Genomic DNA, 13,581 nt, shown 5'->3' on the forward strand with positions numbered 1-13,581 from the left:
AATTCTTCTTAGTAGTGAGACTTGCTAGTTAATTCTTTACTTGGTGTCTCTAAAGACTATCTGCAAGTAGTATTTATTTTAATCTTCAGATCTACAAAAAAATGTGTATTTTGCCTTTCAATTCCATCCATTCTTAATGATTTCTATCACAAAATTAGCTGTCACTTATAATGCAATATCGCCCCAAAAGGTACTTGAAATAAACGCCAAAGGTGGACATGCAGAAGTAAGAGAATCACTGACTTTCACTGACTTTAGACAACTTTATAACTGACATGACTTTTCCAGGCAGAACACTTTTAAAACCAAATATATATTGATTAAATAACTACCAAAAAACAAAACAAAACAAAAAATACAGCATTAGTATACAACCCATTTCATAGCAGGGACAAACTATTAAAGTTATCAGCAATTGATTTCTTTTGTTAGAGACAGATCATTGATGTTACATTTTACAGCTATAAAAAACTAAAGCAAACAAAAAATAAATAAATGAATAAACCTTCCTGGGTGGAAGTTGACGTTGTCTCTGGACAGACCCTCCCTCAGTGAAGAGATGGACCACGTTGTTGAGTTTATTCAAACCCGCAGAGCATTCTCAGAGAAGCCTTACTGCTGTCTTAGAAAGATACATCTTGTACTGTGATGGCCTAGCCTGCCCTAGGCCACATAAAACATTCAGGAGTCAGACTAGTGATTTCCCCTGATGGAAGTGGTGTTTCAAAGCTCAATCATTCAGGGCAAACCAAGGCAGCAGGTTTTAGTCTGGGCCTAGGAAGGACTTTTTCTCTCTGAATACAAGGATTGGAGCTTGAACTCCAGAGAAGGACAAAACATTTGAACTGGACTCCTGTGAAGTGAAAACCAACTGTTGAGAAATGGTGAGTGACTGGAAAGAGTGGATGGATGAGTGCAGCAAAAACTAAGGAATTCTGGTGGAGAAAGAACAGTAAAACCTAGCAACCAGTTTGTGCATGTGTGCACATTTATTTATTTTTTGCATTTTAATTTCACTCTAATGTTTCAAATATTTCAAAAAAAATTTTTTTAATGTTTTTATCCTATAGTCTCTCATTCTGGATTTTCTTTAGTGAATGGCATATTTATGCTTGTGTGTGTGTGTGTGTCTGTGCATAAAAATGTTAGGGGGAGGATTCAAAGTATGACTTGGCCTCTGATATAATGATATGTGCACAAGGCCTGGGAGATGGTTTTAAAAGAGTAAAAAGTGATCACCAGAGACGTAGGCGTGTCAAGCAAGAGATGACAAAAATATACATCAGATGAATATGCCACAGATATAATCATTTTTGGGACTACACACAATTACCTAGGACCGGATTCTATAAAAATCAGGATCTTAGATCCATCACACAGAGAGACAACCCAAGCTATGTGCTACATTATCTGGTTTATAAAGACAACAGTGACCCCTGAAGGTTTTCATTCAATTTTTACATTTAAGAAGATATTAAAAAGTTAGACAGAAGAGAATAAAACTCAGGCAACTGCTTACCCCCAGAACCCTCTTTCCACTTGTCAATATTTCCCAGAAACATAAGCAACCTGGAAACCCCTGTTCTTGCTGAAGTTATTCTGTTACAGTAATTGCAAAATTCACTTTTTCCTGCTTCAGTTTGCTTTATTTGATCGCTGTTGCATTAATCAGAAATTACATCTCACGTGGATTAGGATCATGAAAAACATAAGATACAAACCCAAAGCTTTAGACTGTAACTTTTTTGTTTTCATCTGCAGTACTGCCTTTTGTTTTGTGTCTTATTGTTTCATTTCTCTCAAATGCAAGAAAAAATCAGTCAGTGGATAAAGCTGTTGACCTGGATTCCCCTTGAGTAGGCTGTCAGGTCAGCAAACATCATCAACTACAGATAAGCAATCTCCTTTGCTTTAGACAGAACCTTTATAATTGTATTGCCATCTATATGTTTTAATCATTAAGAAAAAAATTCCCTAGTCTGCTCTCTGTTCCATGCGGGTAGCTTAGCTTCAAGTTTCTAATCCCCTTTGCTTGTCATTCCCAGTGGGCTAATGGATCCTTCTCATTGGCAAGCAACTCTGTTGTAAAATCAGGGAATAATAGAAACCTGGGAATAAATCTGACATCAAATCACCTTCCAGCGTGATAATAGCTCATACATCACCCCAACAACTAATAAGTATGATTTTGGGAAAACTGGTTGCTGCCTCTATTTGGTTTCAAGATACGTTGAACCATCCCAAAGAGGAAATTATCTTTAATGTCTGTAGATTTTAAAAATATATAAAACACACTTAAAAATTTGAACTAAGTAAAATCCTCTTCTGGAGAACTGCGAACATTCATCCAGGTCATTGACAAGTTTTAATATCGTGTTAAGTCACATTTAATAATTTTGCTAACTAGGATGGCAATGCTTAAGAAAAATACAGTATATATTATATTGCATCTTGAATATGACTTTTCAGATAGCCTTTTTTCTCAATGCTTGAAACAATCCAATCACACTTTAAATAAGAAATGTAAAAGTTATTTTTTAATTAAAAAGTAATTATAGATTTATAAGCATTTTCAAGAAGTAGTACAGAGAGATCGGTTTAGTTTTCACCCAGTTTCTCCCAGTATGTAAGCAACTGTAGCACATTATCCAAACCAGGAAATTGGCATTGGTACAACATGTGTGTTGCATGTGATGCCATTTTATCACATGTGTGGCTTTGTTTCATAACCATAACAATCGAGTTACAGGAATATTCTATCACAACAGAGCTCTCCCTCAAGTTTCTTCTTTAGAGGCACAGGCATCTTCACTCCCTCACTCTACCCTTGTGATGGGTAATCTTCTACATCAGCTGCCGTGAGCCATGAGGTGGCAGGATGTTTGGTGAACCATTATTATGGGCGTGTCCGTGAGGCAATTTCTGGATGAGGTTAACATCTGAATCAGTAGACAGGTAAAGCAGGCTGCCCTCCCTAATGAGGGTGGGCCTCATCCCACCTACAGACGACCTTAGTAGAATAAAAGGCTGAGTAAGAGACTCAATATCTTTCTCTCTGTGTGACTCTCTGTGATCTGGGGCATCAGTCTTCTGCCTCTGGATTCAAATTTTGACTGGAACTTACAGCCTTGGCTCTCCTTGCTCTCCGACCTTCAGACTCAGATGGGAACCAAACCCTCAGCTTTCCTGGGTCTCTTCAACATTTAACCTTTCTAACAACCACTAATCTGTTTTCTAGCTCCATAAATTTGTCACCTAAATCATTTTATGTAAAGGTAATCCTTTATTATGTCACCTCTTGAGCCTAATTTTTTTCAGTGTATAGACTTTGAGATCCATCCAAGATGCTGTGTGTCTAAATGGTGTATTACTTTTCATTGCCTAGTAGTATTCCATAAGCTATGTTTGTCAAAGTTTAATTCCTCTGTCTTCTTCATAAATTAAATAAATAGAATTTTCTCTTAGACTAAGACAGAACTATTGGAATTAGCACATTATACATACACATTACCACACATGCACACACATACACACATGCACACATATGTATCCAAAGTTTATGCATACACAAAAACACACACACATAAACACATGTGCATAAACATTATTTGGGGATCTGCTTTGATTTCTTATTGTTTTAAAATGCTTATATTTTAATTCCTGCCAATAATCCCCCCCACCTCCTTCTTGCATTCAGATCATGTTGATGCCTTAAATGCCTCATATCTTACAATTCTACTCCCCTTCAGGAACTACCCTCAAACTACCTACTGGCCACTTGACCAACTGGAGATATGTTGGGCCTGCTAGGGAATGAGGGATTATTGTGTGGAGAAAATGCAAGATGTGGCTAACATATGTCTTTAAGCAACAAAATAGTGTTTAAGGGACTGGGTTCTGTGGTACTAGATAAGAGGGTTGTAATACAAAGTTTAACAAAGACTAGTTATCAATACGGGAACACACTCCATTGAATAGAGAGTAGTTAATTCCAAATGAGGAAGAAGGCAGGGTGGCTTAGACAATATTTCATAGGGAGCATGTATTTAAGTTCAGCTTAAGAAGGATTTAACATCCTAGCAAACACCTTGGGTGGCCATTCTAATAGGTCCCCAGGATGGCCCTTGAAAATTTGGAAGACTTGATGGTACACACTGATTGAAGCAGAAATGACAGAATTATGATGGCCTTGAGGGATAGCTTCAAAAATTCAGAGAAGTAGACTAAGAAACTCTTTCATTGACTGTGTCTCACAGTAAGATCCAGGGGACATTATGTTTACCAGAACATTAAAGGATCATCAAAGGATCAGAAGTGACAAGGCGTCAGAATGGTTTAGAAGTTCACAAATGGTGGTTCCATAGGACTGAGAATAGATAATGTTATTTCAGAACTGGGCTCCCTGATAGCAGTGAGGATAGTAAGACTTCAAAATGATAAAAGCTAAGAAATGGTATTGAGCAGCAGAAGCAAGTGAGTGCAGGCATCCCAGTTAGGAGCAGAGTGGAGTGCTAATCAGGGCGTTTCTGTCTATACACAGCCAAGGAGAAGCTGAATAAAACACAGTGTTTCTCAAAACACAAGATAGCTGGGCAGAATATCAAAAGATGTCAAGATCAGATAATGTGATAGGCTGAATAATGAGCCCCAAAGATGTGAAAAATAAGAGGGAGGTAGAAAGAGGTACAGTTAAGAAGAGAGAAGGCAATGTGACATCAGCAAAAAGAAAAATATTTGAAGATGATAGGCTGAGAGCTTTGAAGGGGCCGTAAGTCCAGCAATGGAAGAAATACAGCTCTAAAGGCCAGAAAAGGCAAGGGAAGAAATTCTCTCCCAGAGTCTTCAGAGGGAGCAGGACCTGCAGTCGCTGTGGTTTCAGGCTAGTTAAACTAGTTTTAGACTTCTGGCCTCTAGAACTCTAAGAAAATTAATTTGTCTTTTTTTAAGACACCAAGTTTGGGGTAGTTTGTTACAGCAGCCCTGGGAATCTAATATTAATTATCAGAGGGCTGAAGATAGTCACCAAAATAAAATGTCACAGCGCCTTGCCTGGTGTGTAGACTTAAGCCAGTTTTCAGTCCAGAATCCATGGCTTTGTAGGGGTTTTCTGCTGACCAGGTGATGGAAGACGCAAAAAAATCAAGCTGGCATCAAAAATGGGTCAGCTCAGTAAGCGTGTACAATCCCAGAATGGAAGCTGCTGTATTACAGCCTCACTCAGGAGGCCTTGAGAGACCGCAGTGACGAGAAAGCCTCCCAATGTGGTATAATGAGCAGTACGGCCAGTTAGCCACCCACTATATAGGAAATGAGAACTGACACCTGGTAAGTGTGTACACAGACTTAGAGGCAAGAAACTGCCAACTAGCCCAGCTAGTCAGGCATGCGTCTTAAAGGAGAAACAAAGACTGGAAAGATAAAGCAAGATAAAGTGAGAGGAGGAGGCACGTAGATGGACTTATAGAAATGGTCATGAAGGGGGAGGATCTTTGTAGCTTATATTAGCAACCACCAGAAATGGGAAGGACACTAAAGAATTGGATAGTCAGGATGACTATGTTGCTTGAAGTCAGCCAGCCTCTGTCATCTGCCAGCCCAGAGCTGGCACAAAGGGTCCATGAATGAAGTGACCATTGAGTCAGGGATGAAGGCACATGGAGTACAGCTCTGTAGCAGCGTGTGCTCCCACTCACCAAGACTCCTCTAGTTACTGCCGCTGCTCAGTGATCAACCATGAACACCAATCCTTAGTCCCTACAGTGTTCATCCTTCAAGTAGACCAGTCACTTACTTGTCGGCAATATTATTGCACTGAACCCTTCCCATCCTAGAAAAGGCAGTGGATTATGTTCGCTAGGATCAACACACATTCTAGGAACAGGTTTGCTTTCCCTACCTACAGGGCCTTGGTCAATATCAATATTTAAGGAATTACAGGGAGTAGAATCAACAACAGAGGATTTCACAGAACATTGTCTAAGACTAAGGGATCCATTCAACAGTAAGGGGGAGGGTGTGGGGTTGATTAGGTAAATGACTCTGGGGTATTTTGGTCCTATCACATTCTACACCATGCAGTAGCCATTTGTGTCTTAGAACTTGTAAATAAAAGTGAGACGCCAGCTTAAGAACAATAACTTTTTGAAGACTGGGCATCTTCCAGGACAAAATAATTACCCTAAATCATGGGCCAGTATATGTTTCTGTGTTCTTAATAGGTAGAGTTATCAATGAGACAAAAAAAAAAAAAAGATAAAAGTGAGAATAACTACTTAAAATTTCTCCAAGTGGCACAAATGGGCATTTGTTCTTTTTTTGCAGGTCCATATTTTCTGGTCCCCAGAGGGAGAATGCTCCCAACAGTGAACACAATATGAGTCCTATGGAACTTGCTAGACAGGGGCTCGAATCCCTCAGTGATGAGGGCTGGGATCACTCAAGCAGGCAAGCCAAATAGATGAGCAGGGGCACGAGGGGAAACAGGGTTAAGTGACAAGGGGGATGAGTATCAGAAAGCGTCTCAAGATCGATTACAGCAGCATGGATTTTAGTTCTTTCCACTGAACATAGAAGTGGAACTGGTAGATGCTTGTATTTGGCAAAATTATTAAAATACATATGCAGAACTGAGTGGTGCAAGGGGTAGATTATAGGGGATGCCCTGGTTCTCTGCCCAGATATCCTTCAAGTCCAGCGCATTCATCCCCCAAGAGTATCATCAGTTGCACTGATCACTGGAATGACTCTTAGCAACAGAAAACTGACTCAACCGAAGTTACGTCCCCTCCCGTGATAGCCCTCAGTGAATGTCTGGCTGGTGTGGTGCTACAGGGGCCCAGCTGCTTTGCTTCAATTTGGGACAAAACTGAAGAACCATGACAGCTCCAGAGCTCTCTTTAAGATAGGCTGGTCTTCATTTGCAACCACATTGCAACCCTGGAAGTTTAAACACGGAAGATGACTTTGCCTGTCTTCCTCACTTTCTTACAAATTTATCTACCAAAAAGCACTTGCCAACAAACTCAGTCCAAGGGTACTTATTCATAGACACAAAGATACATCCTTGTTTGCTTTATATATGTGTATGAGTGTGTGTATTTGAAATATAAACATATATATTTACTAAATACAAGTATATGTGTATTGAACGCAAAGTATATATGTAGCAAGTGTAAATATGCAAATACACGCTTATGCACATATACAGTCTAAATATTTGATGTATATGTACTAAATAGAAACACAAATCTAGGATTTATTTTCCACGGTTTCAAGTAAAACTTTTTATAAATGATTGCTTCATTTTATAGTGTGATGAATACAATTTACCAATTTTTAAAGCAAAGATTTTAAATTCAGTTGCACAGATAAATTTAACTTCTAATTTAAAATTTATTCCAAAAATGAATGCCTGTTGATAAAATCCATTTTCAATTAGTTGGTACTAGGTATTTATAAATAAACTGTAGATCTTCTACCATCTCCGTAAAATACAATAATGAAGTATTTGACAACCCTGGAAGATCAAACATTGCAATTTCTATAAGTTTTATAACGAGATTATTTTTCTGTTTTTTTTAGTAATTTCATTTTAAAGAAATATTAACAAAATGGCCCTTTTCTTACTTAAATATGTGTAACACCATTTCTTTGTCTGCTGAAACTCAAGTGTCAGGGAGAAAAATCAAATTATAAAACCATCTTAAAGATCTTCTTTAAATGATTATTCTAAAAGCCTTTTAATCAGAGTTGTCAGATAAAATGTATTACATGTTTTAATATCTCAGTGACATCTTTTTCATTTTTTTTTGGCAAAAATAACAAGAGAAACAAAATGAGTTTCTTTTATACTGAAATGAAAACTTCAAAGTTGCTATTGATCTTTTCACATCACATCAAAACTACATTGATTGTAAACCAGACAAACTATTGGTAATAAAAAGCAAGTCCAGAGTAATTTTAGAAGCTGTAAGTTGGTCTAAGTTAGCAAATGGAGAAAGTTGGGTTTTCTAAAGAGGTCTCTCAGGGCTTTGCTGTAAAAGGACAATTCCACAAGACACTGCGGCTATAAACGTGGCCTTGTTCGAGCAGCACACTTTGCATTGTCAGTGCCAGAATCGGAACTTTGTCAGACACCTGCTTGGAGTGAAGACGATTTTACAGCCCCTTCCTCCACCATCTCCTCCAAGAGCTCCAGAATTTCCTTTTTATCAAATATGCCAGATTTAATCTCACTTTCAGTGGGAGGATTATAAGCATAAAACTCGAAGAAGCTGCTAATTTTGCAGGCGCCAGAAGTTTTTTGCTCTGTGAGAAATGACTCACTATCTACTGAAATTTCCTCAAGTTTCATATGTCCCTGTGAGGTCAAGCGATTACAGCACATCAAAGACCCATTTTTTAAAAATATCTAAAACAGTAAAACACCTATGATTATTTTACAAAGTGTGGTGAATTTACTTTGGGTAATAACTATGTAGCATGTCAAAAGACCACATACCACTACAATTATCATACAGATTATATACTATATAGCATGTGTTAAGTGTACTCTATGCTACTGTATATACACAGTAGTATAATAGCTACAATATGTATATATGTATATATGCACGCATGCTTTCTGATTCAAATATTAATTTATTCATTGCTATTCATGCAACGAATATTTATAGAACTACTAGCACTGACCAGGCACTGAACGTGTCAACCGACAAGAAAACTATGATTCTTGTCCTCATAAAACGTACAGCTTTGTGAAGATGATGAGTTAACGTTAATGGAAATACTGTAACAGTGTACACTAGGCATTGGGTTAACTATTTGCTTGTATTATCTGATATAATTTTTTATAAAAGTTTACTGCTAAATATTACTGAAGCTTAGAAAGTAAGCCTAAGCTAAAATCATTCCACTGAAAAATAGCATGAAGCCATTTGAACACAAAGTCTAGGCACTTGTTCAATAAGCCATGTCTACGGTTACAGACATTGAGGTTGCTTATTAAACATATTCTCTGTGCCAGACTAACAGAATTTGGGAATACGGACTTAATTAATAAGACAGATTATTCCTCATTAGACCTTACATTCTAGCAGGAAAGATAAAATAGTAACAAGTAAATATATAATTTTCTTTTTTCTTTTTTTTTTAATGGAAGTAGATTTTGTTACAATATGTCAATTTCTGGTGTACAGCACAATGTCCCAATCATACATATATATATATATATTCATTTTCATATTCTTTCTCATTAAAGGTTGTTACAAGATATTGAACACAGTTCCCTGTGTACATAGAAGCAGCTTTTTAAAATCTATTTTGATATATAGTGGCTAACATTTGTAAATCTCAAACTCTCAAATTTATCTCTTCCCAACTGCTTTCCCAGGTAACCATAAGATTGTTTACTATGTCTGTGAGTCTGTCTGTTTTGTAGATGAGTTCGTAATGTCCTTTTTTAAAAAATAATTTTTAAGTAGATATAAATTTTATAAGAAGAGTGGAGTCAGATATGCATTACAGAAGTAAAATAGGTTTATTTTATATAAGGTAGTAAGGGAGCTCCTCGGTGAAGAGGTAACATTTGTGCATGGTCCTGAATGAACTGAAGATAAATCCAACCACAGGCCTTGGGGAAGATCAAATAGATAAATCCTGAAATAAGAACAAATTCCCTGTGTTTAATAACCATCAATAAGCTAGCACCAATGAAGGTGAATAAGTGAGCAAGGGAGTGGTGGGGGATGAAGAGACAGGCATAAACACAGATCAGAGCAGGTGGGGTCTTGCTGACTACAGTGAACACATTTAAATTTCACTATGGGTGCGATCAGAGCCATTATTGATCAAGGAAATCATTATGACATCCAGAAATTACTTAGATCCGGTAGACTGAAACCATAGAGCTGAAACAGCTGTTGATTACAAATAAGTGGAAGTAAGAAATAAGAAGACAAAGAGATATGATCAAAACTATGCTGTCTGGATTTATTATGGTAGATGATTAATAATAATGATGATAACAGTTACTACTACTATTAATAATACAGGTTGGATGTGAATCATAAAGTCAATTTATACTTTTAAAACAGTCAGATGAAAGGGGGGAGAGTATAGCTCAAGCAGTAAAGTGCATTCTTAGCATGCACGAGGTCCTGGGTTCAATCCCCAGTACCTCCATCAAAAATAAAAAAATAATAATAATAAAATAAATAAATAAACAAACCTAATTATCTCCCCCCTAAAAAAATAAAATACATTAAATTAAATTAAAAATGTCAGATGATGTTCTTGTGGTCATAGCATACATGCATGTGGAAAAGAAATATTTCATGATAATTTGGAAGTTTGAGAATTGCAAGTGTTAGCCACTATATATAAAAATAGATTAAAAAAAACATTTCTTCTGTATAGCACAGGGAACTATATTCAATATCTTGTAATAACCTTTAATGAGAAAGAATATGAAATGAATATATGTATGTATATGCATGACTGGGACATTGTGCTGTACACCAGAAATTGACACATTGTAACTATTTTTCAATTTAAAAAATAATAAACTAAAAAAATAAAGATTATCTGCTACCCCCCCAAAAGAAATATTTCATGACATTAAAAAAGGTTTATAATGCAGATAAATATCACATAAAAGTTTAAAAAACAAAAGAAAAAATTTGAAATACCAGCTAAAGACGAGGGATGAGGCAAAGGAGGTCAGAGAAAATCTCCAGAGTCTTATGCATTTGTACTGTCAGCTCTCAGAGGTTGAAAAGGGACAGGAAATCTGAGACTGCACATAGTTTAGGGCAACTGCCTTCTAAAACCGTGGTCTGGGGCACCAAAGCAGAGAGAAGGATTTCCCAAAATGCAGAAAGTGGGAGATGTGATTAGAGAGTCAAGAAAATTCCCCAGCCACTCGCAAAGCTACCAGTCTTGTGGCAAAGCTGATTCTCAGTTATATCCTGCTCTTCTTGGGTATAATGCACTCCCTTTCTTCCTCACTGGTTATAGGCCTTCATAATACATTAACCTGTATTTTCTGACAGCCTTTTCAATTAAACAAAAAATATGACCTGGGTAAAACCCTCTATCATTCTACTCTTCAATGTCAAAGCAACAGAAAAAATCGAGCTAAGGTAGGTGTCACATGAAGCTAACTCTATTACATCTGTCCCCTGATTCAGGTGATGCTATAACATGGCTGGGAACATCTCCCCCTTTTATTGACTTAAACCAAATTCTAAGCCCATCACCTGATCATAGAGTAAAAAAATGGCTCTATCATTGCCCTCTACTATGTCATAGAATATTTAACTTTTTTGTTCTTGGTAAGATTTTCTTGGCTTTCCTGACCAGGAACCTGCCACAGATCTTCAATGAAGCCAAGCTCCAGATGGTTCAAATGTTTGCATTTGGCATATTTATGTCACCTTCCTTCCTGTATATGAGAGTGTCAAGGAGAAGACTATGGTAACCATGGAGATGCAGGCCTGGCTAATAATTGAGCTGCATTTTTAGGACCAGTTAGAAACACTCTGTGAGGGCTAAAGAATGAAAGCAAGTTTTAATCAATAAGTTTTACAAATATTTACCTTATAATTATCACAAATGCAATCCTTAAAATATGAATCAGGATGTTCTTACAGTATATTAGGGTATTTGTGAATCTGTCTTACTCTTTCAGCTAACAAGTGATTCTTTTTTCCTCCAGTAATGCCCATCTTCAATGTTGAAGTCTTTCAAATTTAAACATTATGTTGCATTTCTCTTCTTCAAGTTAAATCCATTGTGGAATCCTGCCACGTTTTCTTAATTTTATGTAATTAAGGTTTGATATGGATATTTAGCTAATATTTTAGCTTAGTAATCCACCTCAAGCTTAAATTACTATTCCTTCAAATGGCTTCCTTTTACTTTCTCTCCATCTCTTGTTGATGAGGCTGATAACATATGGGTTCGTATTAATACAAGCTGTTCTTGTGTTGATTTTTAACACAGTTTTTGTATATTTATTTTTGACTATACTTTAACCATTTTGGGCTTTAGGTTTGTATATTATATAAATAGACATGTTCTGCTGTTATTTTAATCAATAGACATGCTTATTAGCCATTGTCCTCAGTGAAAATCACTATCATTATTAAGAGGTGGTAAATGTCTTCTTATCATAAATAATCAAAGGATGGTAAACTAAGTGATGAAGCATTTGTGATGTCCCTGAGGTTTGAAGCGTGATAAAAAAAGTGATTATTTTTCTAAATGTGACTTGGTTTGACTTTTGTGGAGAAAGCATGCTGACTTATTTGACTTTTCCCCCTTTGTTAATGATAATTATTTCAATTTCTAAGATCTTTTAAAGGACTGACAGTAATCGTTAAAGGGCTTGCTGTGTTTGTGGTTATCATAAGCCCATTTAATTATTAGTTATTTATAAATTGCAAATATTTATGAAGAGTGGACAGCCATCTTTCTAAGCTGTCTTTCTGAAGCTAGGACAGTGGACTACATAATATCAAAGGGCCCAACCTGTAAAAAATAATGAATCTACTTGAGGAAACCTTTCCCTCGATGAGTTTTCTTTTGACCTAAAAATTCTGAAATTACATCAAAAGATAAGATTTATTACAAATTAGTTTTTATATAACAACTATCAAATAAGTCCATTTCCAGAAAAAGATCAAAGATGTGGTATCTAATAAAATTATTTCAGCTAAGTTTATTATTTCAGCCCATAAGTGTAAGGAATGATACTGATTGGAGATCTTTTGATCCTCACCAAACTGCCTTCATTATTATAATACCATCAGCATCACCAGAGAACTTATGAGAAACGCAGAATCTCCGACCCCACCCTAGACCCACTGAAACAGAAGCTTTCAAGATGAGATCAGTAATGTGTGTTTCAACTGTCCCCACAAGAGAACCGGAGAAACACTTAAATTTAAGAACCGCTGGACTAAGTGATTAATTACCTCTTGAGGGAGCTGCCTTCCAAAAGGGGAAGATACAAGCAAATGGACAACTAGCCAAGAATGGAAGTCTGAGCATTATTTCTGAAAGAAGATAGTGTGCAGGAAAAAAGGAAATCTTCCTCTTCCTCTGAGGAAGTAAAGTAAAACATTCTGGGGAGTGAAATAATAATGACCATTCATTCTGACCCTCCCCAATGCCCAGTACACAGGGCATTCTCTCCTCATTAGTTGGTCAGCCAGAAACAATGGCTCTGTCAGAAATGATCCAGTGCACCCAGAAAAGTTAAAGACCTCATTCTAAGCCTTCCTCCTCTTCCAGTTACTTTGGTAGACTTCCCTCCATATATTCTCCAATGAAGAACACTCTTTTTTTTTTCCTTAGAGTTTTATTAAGATGTAATTGACATACAGCATTTTACAAGGTTAAGGTGTACAGTATAATGGCTTGACTTACATACACCATGAAATTATCATCACAATAAGTTTAGTGAACACCCATCATTTCATATATGTATAATAAAAACAAAAGAAAAAAAAATTTTTCCTTGTGATGAGAACTCTTTGGATTCGCTCTCTTAACCACTTTTGTGTATAACATACATCA

Source organism: Vicugna pacos, chromosome 1 (assembly GCF_048564905.1).
Source record: "Vicugna pacos chromosome 1, VicPac4, whole genome shotgun sequence".
In the NCBI taxonomy this organism is placed as follows: domain Eukaryota; kingdom Metazoa; phylum Chordata; class Mammalia; order Artiodactyla; family Camelidae; genus Vicugna; species Vicugna pacos.